Source organism: Ylistrum balloti, unplaced genomic scaffold (genome assembly GCF_031769215.1).
Source record: "Ylistrum balloti isolate Yb309-2 unplaced genomic scaffold, AGI_CSIRO_Ybal_v1 Utg372214, whole genome shotgun sequence".
In the NCBI taxonomy this organism is placed as follows: Eukaryota; Metazoa; Mollusca; class Bivalvia; order Pectinida; family Pectinidae; genus Ylistrum; species Ylistrum balloti.
The window spans coordinates 115,240-129,097 of record NW_026783041.1 but is presented as its reverse complement, the minus strand read 5'-3'; positions in this window follow the sequence as shown (position 1 = coordinate 129,097).

The window sequence follows — 13,858 nt, the reverse complement described above, 5'->3', positions numbered from 1 at the left end:
ATTGTTGCCAAGTCTATTTAATACCTTTTGTCTTTCTCTTCATTGTTGCCAAACCTTGGCTTCATCATTGTTCCTGAGACTTTCATCTCCTCCTAGGTTTTTTATATGTTTGATCAGTGTCTTCTTCTGTTTTATTGAACTCAGTGTGATAAGCAAAGGTTGCTTATCCTCCTGTAGCGAATCTTTTTTATAACTCCCAAGCCTAATTGCTTCAGTGATAATTTCCTCTGTACTCTCAGTCCTAACATCGCATTTTTGTAGTATATCCTTCACCTTGTCTGTATCGTGGGAAATTCTGATATCGCTTGTGCTTGAGGTCGCATTCTGGAACCTCATGTATCACAATGTTACACTCTCTGGATTTTCTTTCATTTATTTCCGACATTGTATACTCAGGTTGAGGTGGTGGTGTTTTTGCTGAGGCTTTGACTATTTTGCCCCATTCATCTTTAAGTCCTTTTGATTTCTCCTCATTAATTAACTTACGGACCATTTCCTCATCACATTTGCTGGTAATGGCTTCCTCAAGTTTAGCTATTCTGGCTTCAAATTCATCCATAATCTCCTTACTTCTTGTTTCTATCTTCATATCTGTAACTATTGATTTCTGTACGATCTGTTTGCAGTCTATACAGAACCACATATAATCTGAGTCCTGAAGCATTTTCTATACTGCATCCTTTTTGCCAAGACACTCCGTCATTCCGGAATTTCGAATCCAGACAAAATTGTTTACCTTGACCTTGCAGTGATAAATGTCACAATTAAGTGAATTATATTCCCTACATACTGACTGTGGATGATGTAGCTAGTTTTCAAGTTTCATCAAGATGTCGTGAACAGTTCAAAACTGACAGCCAGGAAAAAACTGAAATTGGACCAGTAATAATGATTGATATCTTCCTGACTTTATCTGGTCCAACCTTAGTTGACCGTTCCAACTCACATTTAACGGTGTTCCAGAATTAGATAAGTTAATTTTTCTCGCTACCTTTTTGTTACAAATACTTTCCGTTTACTTAAGATTTTTTTAAAAACAAAAAGCGTGTTTGAGTTATTCACAACTGAAATATCACCCTATATCGAAGGAAGTAAATCCGTGGTACTAAACATCTCAACTTGGTTTAACCAATGGTATTTTTATTATTTGTCATTTTAATTCATTAGTAGTATATTTGTTAACAAAATGAGATTCCTATTTCACTGTTAGACAAATTGGCTGTGGTCATGCTGGTCAGTGCAATGACAGCATATATTTTGTAGTTAACGGGCCACAGGTAACTAACAAAATGAAGGCTTTCATGGCTCAATGAGCAAACACACAAGTTAACACCAGAAAAGCATCCACTACTCTCGGTAATATGTTCATGGGCAAAATGCCTGTTTATAATTTTGAATTCGAGACCTAAATGTCTCTATTTGATCATGTTGGCCGGCTTGAAATTTGGAAATTACCACATGTAACACCCCCATTAATTGTACATATACGAAAGCCTATTGGGGTCATTTTCGTAGTGAAAGATATTTTTTAAATCGCGTTATTACGCGAAACTAACGCAATATATCGCGAAACCTTCGCGTTATTACGCAAAACTAACGCATTATTTCGCGAAACGTTCGCTTTATTTCGCGAAATTATTAAAATATTAAATTATTGGCCATATAATACGGCGAAAGGTTTCAGAGTATCAGATACTGACTAACAATGGAGGGTGACAGTGAGCATTGCCTCGGAAAATATAAAGGAGGAAATGAAGAAAGAATAGGCTTGTTTGGTTTTTCTCGTATGGTTCTTCAATTGTTTATTTACAAATTGGTTAAGCATGGTTAGACCTACTTAGAGCTGCAGTAAGTGTCGGACATGTTTCAAGTTTTAAGTGTTTTTATTCATGAAGTATAATGTACTACATCGCAGACAAACAATTGGACCAGGCTGAGATAAAGAGATAAAACCAGGCCAGGGATATAGTATAGTATAGTATGATATACATGATGAATAAACCCACATTTATTATCAAATTAAGTATATCGGTATGAGACTTTAATATCACCAAGGTACGATTTGGTAGGACTGGTAGAATCCCAAATACATCATAGGCCTGAAAACGAGACTGTAGCTTGGCATGCTCGGATTTGAGGGTGATCGTACTGAATCGTTAGTATGGCGAATATTTTCCTTCCTGAAAGGGACCGTTTTAAAATGAAAAAAGTAACAAAAACAAGCTTCTGCATACGTCAATTATCTTATTTGCGATAAAATTAATAAACGAGTTAAATACATTAGATTTCGTGAGCACTAGTGTTAGATTATATACATAATTAGAGAAGCAGGCTTACAAACATATTTTCAATATTCCCCTCTTTATAGAAGTAATTGATGGAGACACATTTTTCACTATAAAAGCTATGGCATGACGCCATGTACATTTGCATGACATCATTTCTTGATGACGTCACAATGCTGTTCCTACAGTGACCAGGCTAGTTTGCATGATTTTTGCATACGTCTTTTAAATGTCGTGTTTTTATAGAAAGGCAATATAGCACGACAGCAGCGTGCATTATTTAATAAATGTTTTTATTTGTATATTTTGAGCATAAAAGCAGTGAGTCAATATCACTAAAGAAGTTTTTTTCCCAAACGGTGTTTCACAACACGGAAGGGAACATGAATTTGATTTCGATGTTTGGGACTACCAAGACCGAAGTATGGACGAAAGTACAAAGATTGGGAATATGTACCATAGTACAAAGATGCCAGTTTTGAGATTTTATCTTGCCTCTGTTGAAACAGATACTGATACCGTGATTTACGTGCCAGATGAAGAACCTGCAGCAGACGATGACCTACCACAACTTAATGCTCCAAGACAAAAGAACAGGAGATACACAGCATACTTCATCATCGACAGACATGCTATCATGGAATGGAACGCACAGTCACGTACGAGGACAGCGGCAATGAGATCGATGCAACACTAACAGAACATAGGAGATCGATTGCAGAAAATCATAAAGCCTCAGTTGATCATGCCAAACGGCGAAATGGAGGCAGCAGAAGACGCAGTTGGCATTACCAGGGATGTCTTGATAGAGTTTTTATTTATGCAGAATGCACTCTAGGAAACCTGCATAAAGTACCATGTCTGAGACATGACTGCGGTGAAGCGGAATGGACAGCAGTTGGGAAAATTATCAGATTTGGTTAGCAAGTTGTCAAGTATTTCCCTGTGCACATTTCACCTGTAGTCATGCAATATTGTATTTATGGGGAAATTAAGGAAGACATCTTAGACGCATTTATGAAATACATTCCCGCGAATGATGCCGAAGTTCTAAAAGCCGCACTGACATATGTCAGTACAGTTGACGAAACAGAACTGTATGGCATTTTCACCCAGTATGAGCTCAAGCGAGTCCCAAGACAGAACAACATGGAACGGATACTCCCTGGAATGGCCCATAAAGAATTAATACAATCGGCCATGTTTGTCATAGACTGTTGGAGCCCTCTTTTGAGAAAGATGCATCTACCAGGAAACTTACAGTCTCTCTATGAAGACTTAGTACCTAATCAAAGACGTGTCATCAAGCTTCTCAGATTCCCAGAGGACATGTGTGCTGATGCTACTGCAACATCCAATCATCTGAAACGATTCATCAGAGAGATGGACATGGATCTGGTAACACGGTTCTTGAGATTTAGCACTTGTACTAATCTGTTCACTGAGGAATGTATCACAGTTTCATTTGTGAACGTAGTAGGTCTTGCACGTCGTCCAGTAGCCCATACATGTTCATCTTTGTTGGAACTGCCAAAGCAGTATGGAAACTTCTTGCAATTTCGGTCAGAGTTTATCTCAGTTTTGAATGCCAACATCTGGGTAATGGATACCATATAGGTATAAGGCTTATGCCAATGTGAACGATTATGTACTAAACATGTATCAGGTAGATACCAGGAGACGTGATAATTCTTATACCAGAACATCCTGAAAAAGTATCGTGGAATTATATAGATTTTAGGCATACTGTACGTTTCGTTATAATAATCAAACATACATTTTTCATATAATTGTTAATGTCGGGGTAGTTTAAACAACAATTTTGTCGTTATATTTTCATCATAGTAGCGATAAGACAATTAATCGACAATTTTATCACCAAGAGGATTTTATTTACATCTTGTTCCATTGTATGCTCTTTCGTTTGTTTCACACAAGATTCCAGTTAAAATATCGAGAGGTTTTACGGGTAATCAATTGCAATGCATGCAATTCTAATTATGTTATGAACATCTTTTAAATTGGCAATTAGGTTTGATTGCCTATGAATCGTCTTTTTAAACTAAAGGGAACGATTAATATCTCCACCGCTATTCTTTGATTTGTCAAAAGATGCTTAAGCTAGCTATTTCTCAAATGAAAATGTTATTTTGTTGCCAATATAGTCCTCAAATATTACAAAAGAATGATGTTACATTAAATGTAGTGAATAAAGGTTATGTCTATATATCCTCTAAAATTGTTATGTCATGTTTGCCATCGAACTTACAACAACGTTTAACAAGGTTGTACTATGGATGAATGAACTAAAACTTTGGCTGTCACATTTCTTTCTAATTGTGCTTGGATTCTTGAGTAGGTTAAATCAGAGTTAGTTAAACTTGTTAATGAGTGAATTTAAAATATCTTCTGATATCTTATTCGGGCTTAAATAAAATCCAGTCTATGTATTTTAACAGATATTTGTAGGGAGGGTCTTGTGCTTTAGTTCAGTGTATTTTCGTTTTACGTCATATTAACAGCCAGGGTCATTTAGGACGTGCCATGGTTGGACGGCGGAGGAAAGCCGAAGTACCCGGATATAACCTGCAGTCAGTACATGGCACTTGCCCAATGTGGCTCTCAAACTCGCGACCCAGTAGTGGAGGCCTGAAGCGGTAAAAACGTACAGCATATATATTTGTCTTGTGCGACTGCTTTCACTTTCACCAGACGAAAAAATAATGGTACTAAATTGATCAATGGCATTATTTATTATCACCAAATGTAGGTACGCGTACCAATTATCAGATATCAACATACATAATTTATAAAGATATTCTTCACACAGACCAAGCATGACGACGAATAGTGACAAGACGGAAAATCATGGGATAATTTTCAAATGGAATATGGATTTTAATAACCATTTATAATGTATGTTAACAAAACGTTTGTTCTGTCACAGCGCATCATAGTAGCGATAGGATCAATTCTCTCAGATGAATATACATTTTTTTCGCGTTCTGAGCGTCGTCCGGAAGAACATATCCGTTTCCCTCCATTAACAAAAGGCAAAGTTCTCTGACAGTTTCGTCACATGGAAAATTTGACTTCGGGGTTGTTTCTTCAGCACAGACGTTTATTTCTGCCTCATCTACTAAACAAATACAATGTTGTTTGTAATAAAGTTCCGGTAGTGTATACATCATAATTGGTCTATTTCCACCACGCATCCTCATTCCACCAGAGATGGTATGTGTATTTCAGATTTCCACCAAATTATCCAAGTCTTTCTGCAAAAGTAATCAATAAAATAAGTAATAAGTTTAATTGTAAGAGCAAGAGCGTCATTATTCTCTTTGTACTTTTTCATGAGTCTTCGTGTAAATCTTTCTTTTGTTCATATTTTGCCCTGGTTTAATTGACTTTGAGTTTAAATTATTATTAGGGTGAAATGTTGGTATAAAGTCTGTTACATAAATCCCCCAAACGGCCCCGACAGATGGATATCATAGTTGAAAAATGAATCCCAGATTTTGGTAGTGTTTGTAAACTTATAATATACCTACATATCAACATTAATTAAATTGCGACAACATTTAGATATTGGCCAGACGGAGGCTTGCAAATGGTGACCATTTTTTTAAACTGTGAAAGTGAGTTAGGTTTCATTAGTGATAATTATTCGATCGTGTTTCTACATACCAAAATCAGATGATATTTAAAAGTTTGACCAACCAGATGCCATCACATGGCAGTCATTTTGTCAAAATGTGAAATAGTTTACACCAGTTTGACATTTCGTCAAATAAGAATCTCTGGTTGCCATATTTGATGCCCAGTTGAAAACAATAGTCAAATGTACAATTTCAGATAGTCATCTATGTCCGTGTAAAGTTTTACTTAAGTCCGATGCATGGTTTTCGAGAAACATGTCTGACAAAATTTAGGCGAAAAATTAAGGGAAAAATAAGAAGTCCCCCACTTTATTTGAAGGACTTAATTAAAAACAATCATAAGCATATCATTATAGAGAAGAAAGTTACCACGGACGTACAATAGCTTGTGCTTGGACATTTTGTTTGCGTACGAAAATTTATGAAATATACTTTTATGCAATTGAAACAGATACGAAAGATAGTTCCGACGTCAAAGGCGACAAGGTATTTTAAGTCGTACCTGAATTGCTCCCATAAAGCAGAAGTGCACCAAGCTTTTATCCAAAAAGTCGCCACAGAAAGCATTTTCTCCCATGGCGTCTGTTTGTCGTAGGAGTCGTAGTCTGGACCATTGCTCACATATTGCCGTCTATGTGTAAATAGAAATTACATTGAATGATTGAGATCGTTGTCATACTGACTGTTAGTGAAGCTTTCAAAGATACACAGACGACGAAAGACTTCTTACAAAGTACGTAACACGGTTATTTGTAACAGGTGGTGGGTGAAAGTCTGAAATAGTGGCTTTTCAGAAACCGCTTGTCAAGCTGATGAGAGGGCTGTTTAGTTCTCACCGAAGCTTGGTCTGTGAGTAGCTAGCCATAGGGTTAGGTTAGAGCCCGAACTAGGAACACGAGCAAGGGTTGACTTAGTTGGTAGGACAAACAAGGGCTTAGTCAGGACCGACTAAGTGGTATTGCTCGGCGACTAGTTCAGTAGTTGGAACTAGGGTTCTAGGTGAAGTCACTGGGTGTCGAGCTCGCACTCAAGCTCACATGCTAGTCGGAACAGTCTGTGTCGGGACAGCAGTCCATGTGAATACTAGTTCGTTCATTAGTTTTATTGTTAACTTAGGTAGAGTTTGCTGTTAAACGCTATATGTATATATCGGCATTTGTTAGCTAGTATCTCTGCAAGGAATCAGAGACTTACCCGCCGTGTGCAAAGCTAGGCTGCACGTTCCATATGAAGTCTTCTTTTTGATATCTTTATATCTCTTCCGGATCCAGAATTTCCATAAGGCTATACACATCGTCACGAGGCACAGTAAACCCAGCATGTAAACATTTGTTGTGTATCCATCTGTTTCCATGATGCTGTCCAGAATTTTGCAGTTCATTAATAACGAACAATGCAACATCGTATATGTCTGAAAAGTTTGTCCTTCTTGTTAACCGCAGGCGTTTTAAATGTCGTTTAAGTGTTGACTTACTAAGCACAACCCTGTCTACTATTGCTAAAAATTCAAAATTTCAGCTTGGGATAGACCAAGTTCAAAGTAAAATCTCACTGAGCTATCGTGCTTCATAATGATACTACGTCTGTATCTAAAACTAGCCGATACCTTTTATATATATAGTATAGTTTCGCGAAATAACGCGTTAGTTTCGCGAAATAACGCATTTTAAAAAATACTTTCCCCTACTAAAATGACTCTAATAGGCTTTCGTATGAATCTATAATTGACCATTCATTATCATCTCATTTCTGATAGGACGGATGGGGAGCAGGGAATAAAAAATGGCCTGCTGCCGAGGTGTCAAGGCCAACTGCCTTGGGGTGTATATAGCAATTAGTACCTATGTCTAGGACATGGGTAAACTTAAATAGGACGAGTCAAGTGGTACATGAGCCATTTGGGGGTGGCATAGACAAACATCTCAAATGAGCTCTGCATAGATGATGATAATATTGTGGGAAAATAATAACTATGCATTTACAATGCGATATGAATATCCACGGTATATCATGAATTGTCAATTAAGAAGATATTACTGAAGTTACTAGGTATCTCCCTGCATGTTCATATAGGTAGATGTACAAAGGTATCTGCACTTTACTATTTATGTTATACATTGTAATTCAGAAAATCAATATATATATTCAAATGAATTTGTCGTGAAAAATCAAAGTCACCACAAAGTTATTTTATCATTGTGCCTTATGAGTGTTTGCTGGAAAAATTCTAAACATTAAAAATATTTGATCATAATTGATTTCAAACAGTTATCGAAAGAACGTCCACATCTTGCAGTTTGAATGTAATTAGGAGACGGGACAGGTTTAACACCAGATGTTGCCATGTAAGAGACAAATGTATTTCTCGTTCACGGAAAGTGCGAAAGTTCCCGAAGGTTAAACCGGAAATCAGGTACATTGGAGAACGAATGTGCTCTAATCTTGACTGGTCAAATTTGTAGTTTTTCAAAGAGATATTTGTTATATGTGTTTCAAACAATTAAAGTATATGTTTATTATATTCATTTGAATTATTTAAGACTTCTAGTATTATTTCATTTCTACATTAAAGTTTAAAAAGATATTTTGTCGGTCAAAATCACTTTTAATCCATTCAACCGGTCGGCAGTTCTCATTAGGTATACCTCACTTGGGCTTAACTTTCAGCAACTAGTTTGTAGTTGCTTCATTATCATTTATAAAGAACAAGAGAAATGGGTGCTTTTATTATTTTATTTGATAGAAAACATTATTTCAACATAACATATCACAAATAATGAAAATATATAGATGCTAACACTGTAAGTATAGCTGTTATGATAGCACAGTGAGTATATATACAGTAGTAACTTAAAAACAAAGTCAAATGTATACATATCATATATGATATTATTAATAGTGAAAATTATACGGTAAATTAACCATAATAGCATAGTTTTACAGTAAACAATTACAACAACATTCTCAAATTTAAATTTGAAGTAAAGAATTATCAGGTAATAAGTTAGCACTGTCAAGAGTAAATTTTAAAGTTAATAATCATGATAGCACTGTCAATTGTAAACTATTTTACAGTAATGATGATATTGTGGTACAAGTAGATTAGCAGTAAGAAATAACCCTTCAACAGCTGCCTTGTGTGTATTCACCTACAGTCCTGCTAATCAAAGGATTGGTCATAGATCAAAACCAATAATAATTTTCAACTTTTAATGTTTATTTCAACCATATAACTAAAAACGAAAAAAAAAAGTTGGTGCAGACATTAATCCTGTTCAACCACCACATCAGACAGTGACTTGTACTATTTCTGATGACTACATAATGTTCAAACCAAGTGACTGAATTGATACAATTCAGTACACAAATAATTTGTTTCTTTGCAACTTTCATATAAATATATATCTATTTTCACCATGGCAATGCATAGAGAATGCAATTTGTTAGAAGACTTGTTAGAGCATACACTCATGTGACCATTGTTGTGACAGTACTAGAGGGCAACACCTTTAGGGGTTTCACAGATAGAATGAAAGAGGAGAACTTTAATTCAAAGAACAAACATATTATTTTTCTCACATTCTAAAGAAAACCAAATGCAAAATATCAATGACAACAGGGAAATACTGGAAAAGACAAACCAGCACACAGAGTGAATGAATTTTCAGACATATGGCAAAATCCATTTGCTTAGAATAATTTTCAAGAGTAAGGGTAGTATTTAACTATGAATGGAATCTACCCCCATTTATGCACATTCAAAACACAGATTTTGATGTTGTTGTTTTGTTTTTTTTTTAGTTATGTTAAGCAATGTAAGGTAATTTCATTCAATTTCCATTACTGAGCATCCAATGTGGTGAGTATTCTGTAGCTCGAGGGACTTGAATGAAATCACAAATCAAATTTTTGTTGTTATTGTAGTTTTCGTTCTCCTTATCAATGAATAAAATATTCAGAAAAATTATTTCATTTATCCAATAATGTTAACTGTTATCTGACACATCAGATTTTGTCATTCAAACTACTGTACAAAATGAAGTGGTGACCAAATTCAAAATTTGTTGAGCCTTTGATCACTATTTATTGATCATTCAAAGCCAGAAATTCACAAAACAATGCCTTTCAAAATGTTAATGGGATTGTCACAGGGAATATACAACAAAACTGAAGACATCCTCAGTAAAACAATGAGAGTATTCATGCGAATTATGAGAGCAGAATACCCTGTTTAAAAAGTAATGGAAAGTGATATAAAAATTTGAGGGAAAATTTAATGTTTTCATGTTCAATCCTAAATATCTAATCAACTTTTCCTGATACTACCCCACCTGAGTTGTAGATGACCTCAAGAACTACAATCATGTCAAGTTTCAGCAAATTCTCAAGTGTTATCTTAAACTGACCCAAATCGCTGCAATATATGATCAATTAGTAAAAGAATCTAAAAAAATTAACAACAAAAATTTATTAACAAGTAGGTGGCACTAAACAAGTTCTGTATAATTCTGATTCTTAAGAGATCCCTATATGGCACTATACATGATTCTAAATCATCTAAAGTGGAATCCCCTTAATCCATTGTGGAACCCCCCTTAATCCATTGTCAAATCCCTTTAATCCAAAACAGAACATCCTTAATCCAATGTGAAATCCTCTTAATCCATTGTAAAATCCCTTTGATCCAAAATGAAACATCCTTAATCCAATGTGGAACATCCTTAATCCAAAATGGAACCCCCTTAATCCAAAATGGAACATCCTTAATCCAATCTGGAATACCCTTAATCTAGATTATGATACATGCAGTCCTACTACATCATACAATATTTTCAAATCTGGGCAAAAAATTGTTGCTAGGTATTTCTTCCTTTTCATCAAAACACAGCAGGTTTCATCTTGTTACTTGATAGTACCCTCGATCGGAGCCTAGGACTACTAAGCAATTTCAGAATCGGTAAATTAGCAAATAAGCAAAATTTTTCTAATATATGGAAAAATAATTCATTTCTATTGAAAACATACCTTTTCGTTCAGTTTGTCCTTCACTATAAAACATGTCAGAACAAATGTTACAAAAACACCCTAGTCTGAGTGATAATCATATTTCATTAGAAATCACTCTTGCAAAAAGGCAATTTTTTTCCTTTTAAGTTTTGTGATGAGACCACAAAGACTGAATGACACGATAGCTTGGTCGTAGATATATTACTTACTTCAATCCCTACTTGTCTACTCTTTAATATTGGGGCTTAAGTTCAGCAGAAAGACAACCAGCAATATTTTGATTTCATAAATATCAATCTAAGTGATTAAGTTAAAAAACATCGGTAGTTACAATAGTGTTGTATTCACAGCATACTTGACAGAACAAGCAAATCATTGAATCCTGTACCACATAACATGGTGACAGATCTAAGAGCATTTCATCATTTTTACATTGCACAAGAAATGACAAGTAAAGTTGTGAAAAACCAGAGATGCAATTGTGATTCAACTACTGGATAAAAATCAACAAATTTCACAAATCAATTAATGTTCTGATACATTTCTTTCTAAAGGTGCCAAATTCATGATTTCCAATGACATTTACAGTCAACTAGTAGAGAAAAAAAACTAAATAAAACAGAGAATTTATCAGTACATTCCAAAAAATGTGTGTATTGTAAGGGGTAGTCAAACCATGCAAGCTTGTCTCCCATTCTAAATGTGTGTAACAGACAACACTATCAAAACCATGATGTTGACTGATAATTACTTGTACAGATTCCAGCTGACACCCAGTAAGCTGTCTACCAAATCTACTTCTGATCCTGTGGTTTTTATAAATCTTTCAGATCTATACATCCTAAAATGTTCATAAGTAACATATTGTTAATATGTATGTCATTACACTGAACTTAAAACAGATGTCCCACATCCTTATTTTTCAAATTTGTTTTCATAAAGATCATTGGAAAACCTTCTGGCAAAGTCTAACACAAAGACCATTTCTGATCACAAATAATCAGAGTGTAAAATATACACATCTACCTACTTCTTTAATCTACACTCTCACATGTACCACATCTGTTAGTAGCAAATAATTAAACATACTTATCATCATTACATTGGTATTCATATCCCACAAAAACAGTTACCAAGTGATTATATTACATTATATTATTTGTAAGTGTTATTTATACATGAAAACATTCACATAATTTACAATACATGTTCAAAACAGACATCATATCCCTATAGAAGGACCAGCAAACTACATAACCATTTGATGTAGCACACTAGTTTATGAAGATCTAATGACCAAACCTATGAATTTTATGTTTTTGACAAGTGTTATCTAACCCATAATGAAAATATGTTAATACATATCTGATACCATTGTTAACCAGAGTTGTCTCCTTACTTTCTTCAAGTGTTATCTAACCTCTAATGAACATATGTTAAACACATATCTGATTACATCTTTACCCAGAGTTGTCCATTCTTGCAACCAAAATCTCCTTCAATGATTAAAATATGGATATTCCTAAAACTTCCATGGTGTTGTGCTTAGAAAAGATCCAGAATGTAAAAGACTGGTAACAGTTATGTTTTTAAGACTATTTCATTACTTCCCTTTTGCAATATAATTCCCTATTCTAGTCTGACAGATTATGTGTTTGAATTGAATGAGGACTAAATACTGAGTAGATTTTTCAATAACATCTACAAATTGCTTCATACAATATGATGTTCCATTCAAATTCAGTTACCTTTACTTAATAAGCAAATAAAAAGTCATTAAAAATATACTTTCAATTCTCTTGGAGGGAACATGTGAACAGTTAAGTAGATCATTCTTTACTAAATCAGAGAACTATATGTACTGTTCCTGTAGACACATCTTTTACAGTGATGCCATAATAGATAAGGACCAGACCACATCATAGGAAAGGACAAGACCACATCATAGGAAAGGACCAGACCATGTCATAGGAAAGGACCAGACCATGTCATAGGAAAGGACCAGACCATGTCATAGGAAAGGACCCGACCATATTATAGGAAAGGACCAGACCATATTATAGGAAAGGACCAGACCACATCATAGGAAAGGACCTGACCACATCGTAGGAAAGGACAAGGCCACATCATAGGAAAGGACAAGACCACATCATAGGAAAGGACCAGACCTTATTATAGGAAAGGACAAGACCACATCATAGGAAAGGACAAGACCACATCATAGGAAAGGACAAGACCACATCATAGGAAAGGACCAGACCATATCATAGAAAAGGACCAGACCATGTCATAGGAAAGGACCAGACCATATTAAAGGAAAGGACCAGACCATATTATAGGAAAGGACCAGACCACATCATAGGAAAGGACCCGACCATATTATAGGAAAGGACCAGACCATATTATAGGAAAGGACCAGACCACATCATAGGAAAGGACCTGACCACATCGTAGGAAAGGACAAGGCCACATCATAGGAAAGGACAAGACCACATCATAGGAAAGGACCAGACCTTATTATAGGAAAGGACAAGACCACATCATAGGAAAGGACAAGACCACATCATAGGAAAGGACAAGACCACATCATAGGAAAGGACCAGACCATATTATAGGAAAGGACCAGACCATATCATAGGAAAGGACCAGACCATATCATAGAAAAGGACCAGACCATGTCATAGGAAAGGACCAGACCATATTAAAGGAAAGGACCAGACCACATCATAGGAAAGGACCCGACCATATTAAAGGAAAGGACAAGACCACATCATAGGAAAGGACAAGACCACATCATAGGAAAGGACAAGACCACATCATAGGAAAGGACAAGACCACATCATAGGAAAGGACCAGACCATATTATAGGAAAGGACCAGACCATATCATAGGAAAGGACCAGACCAC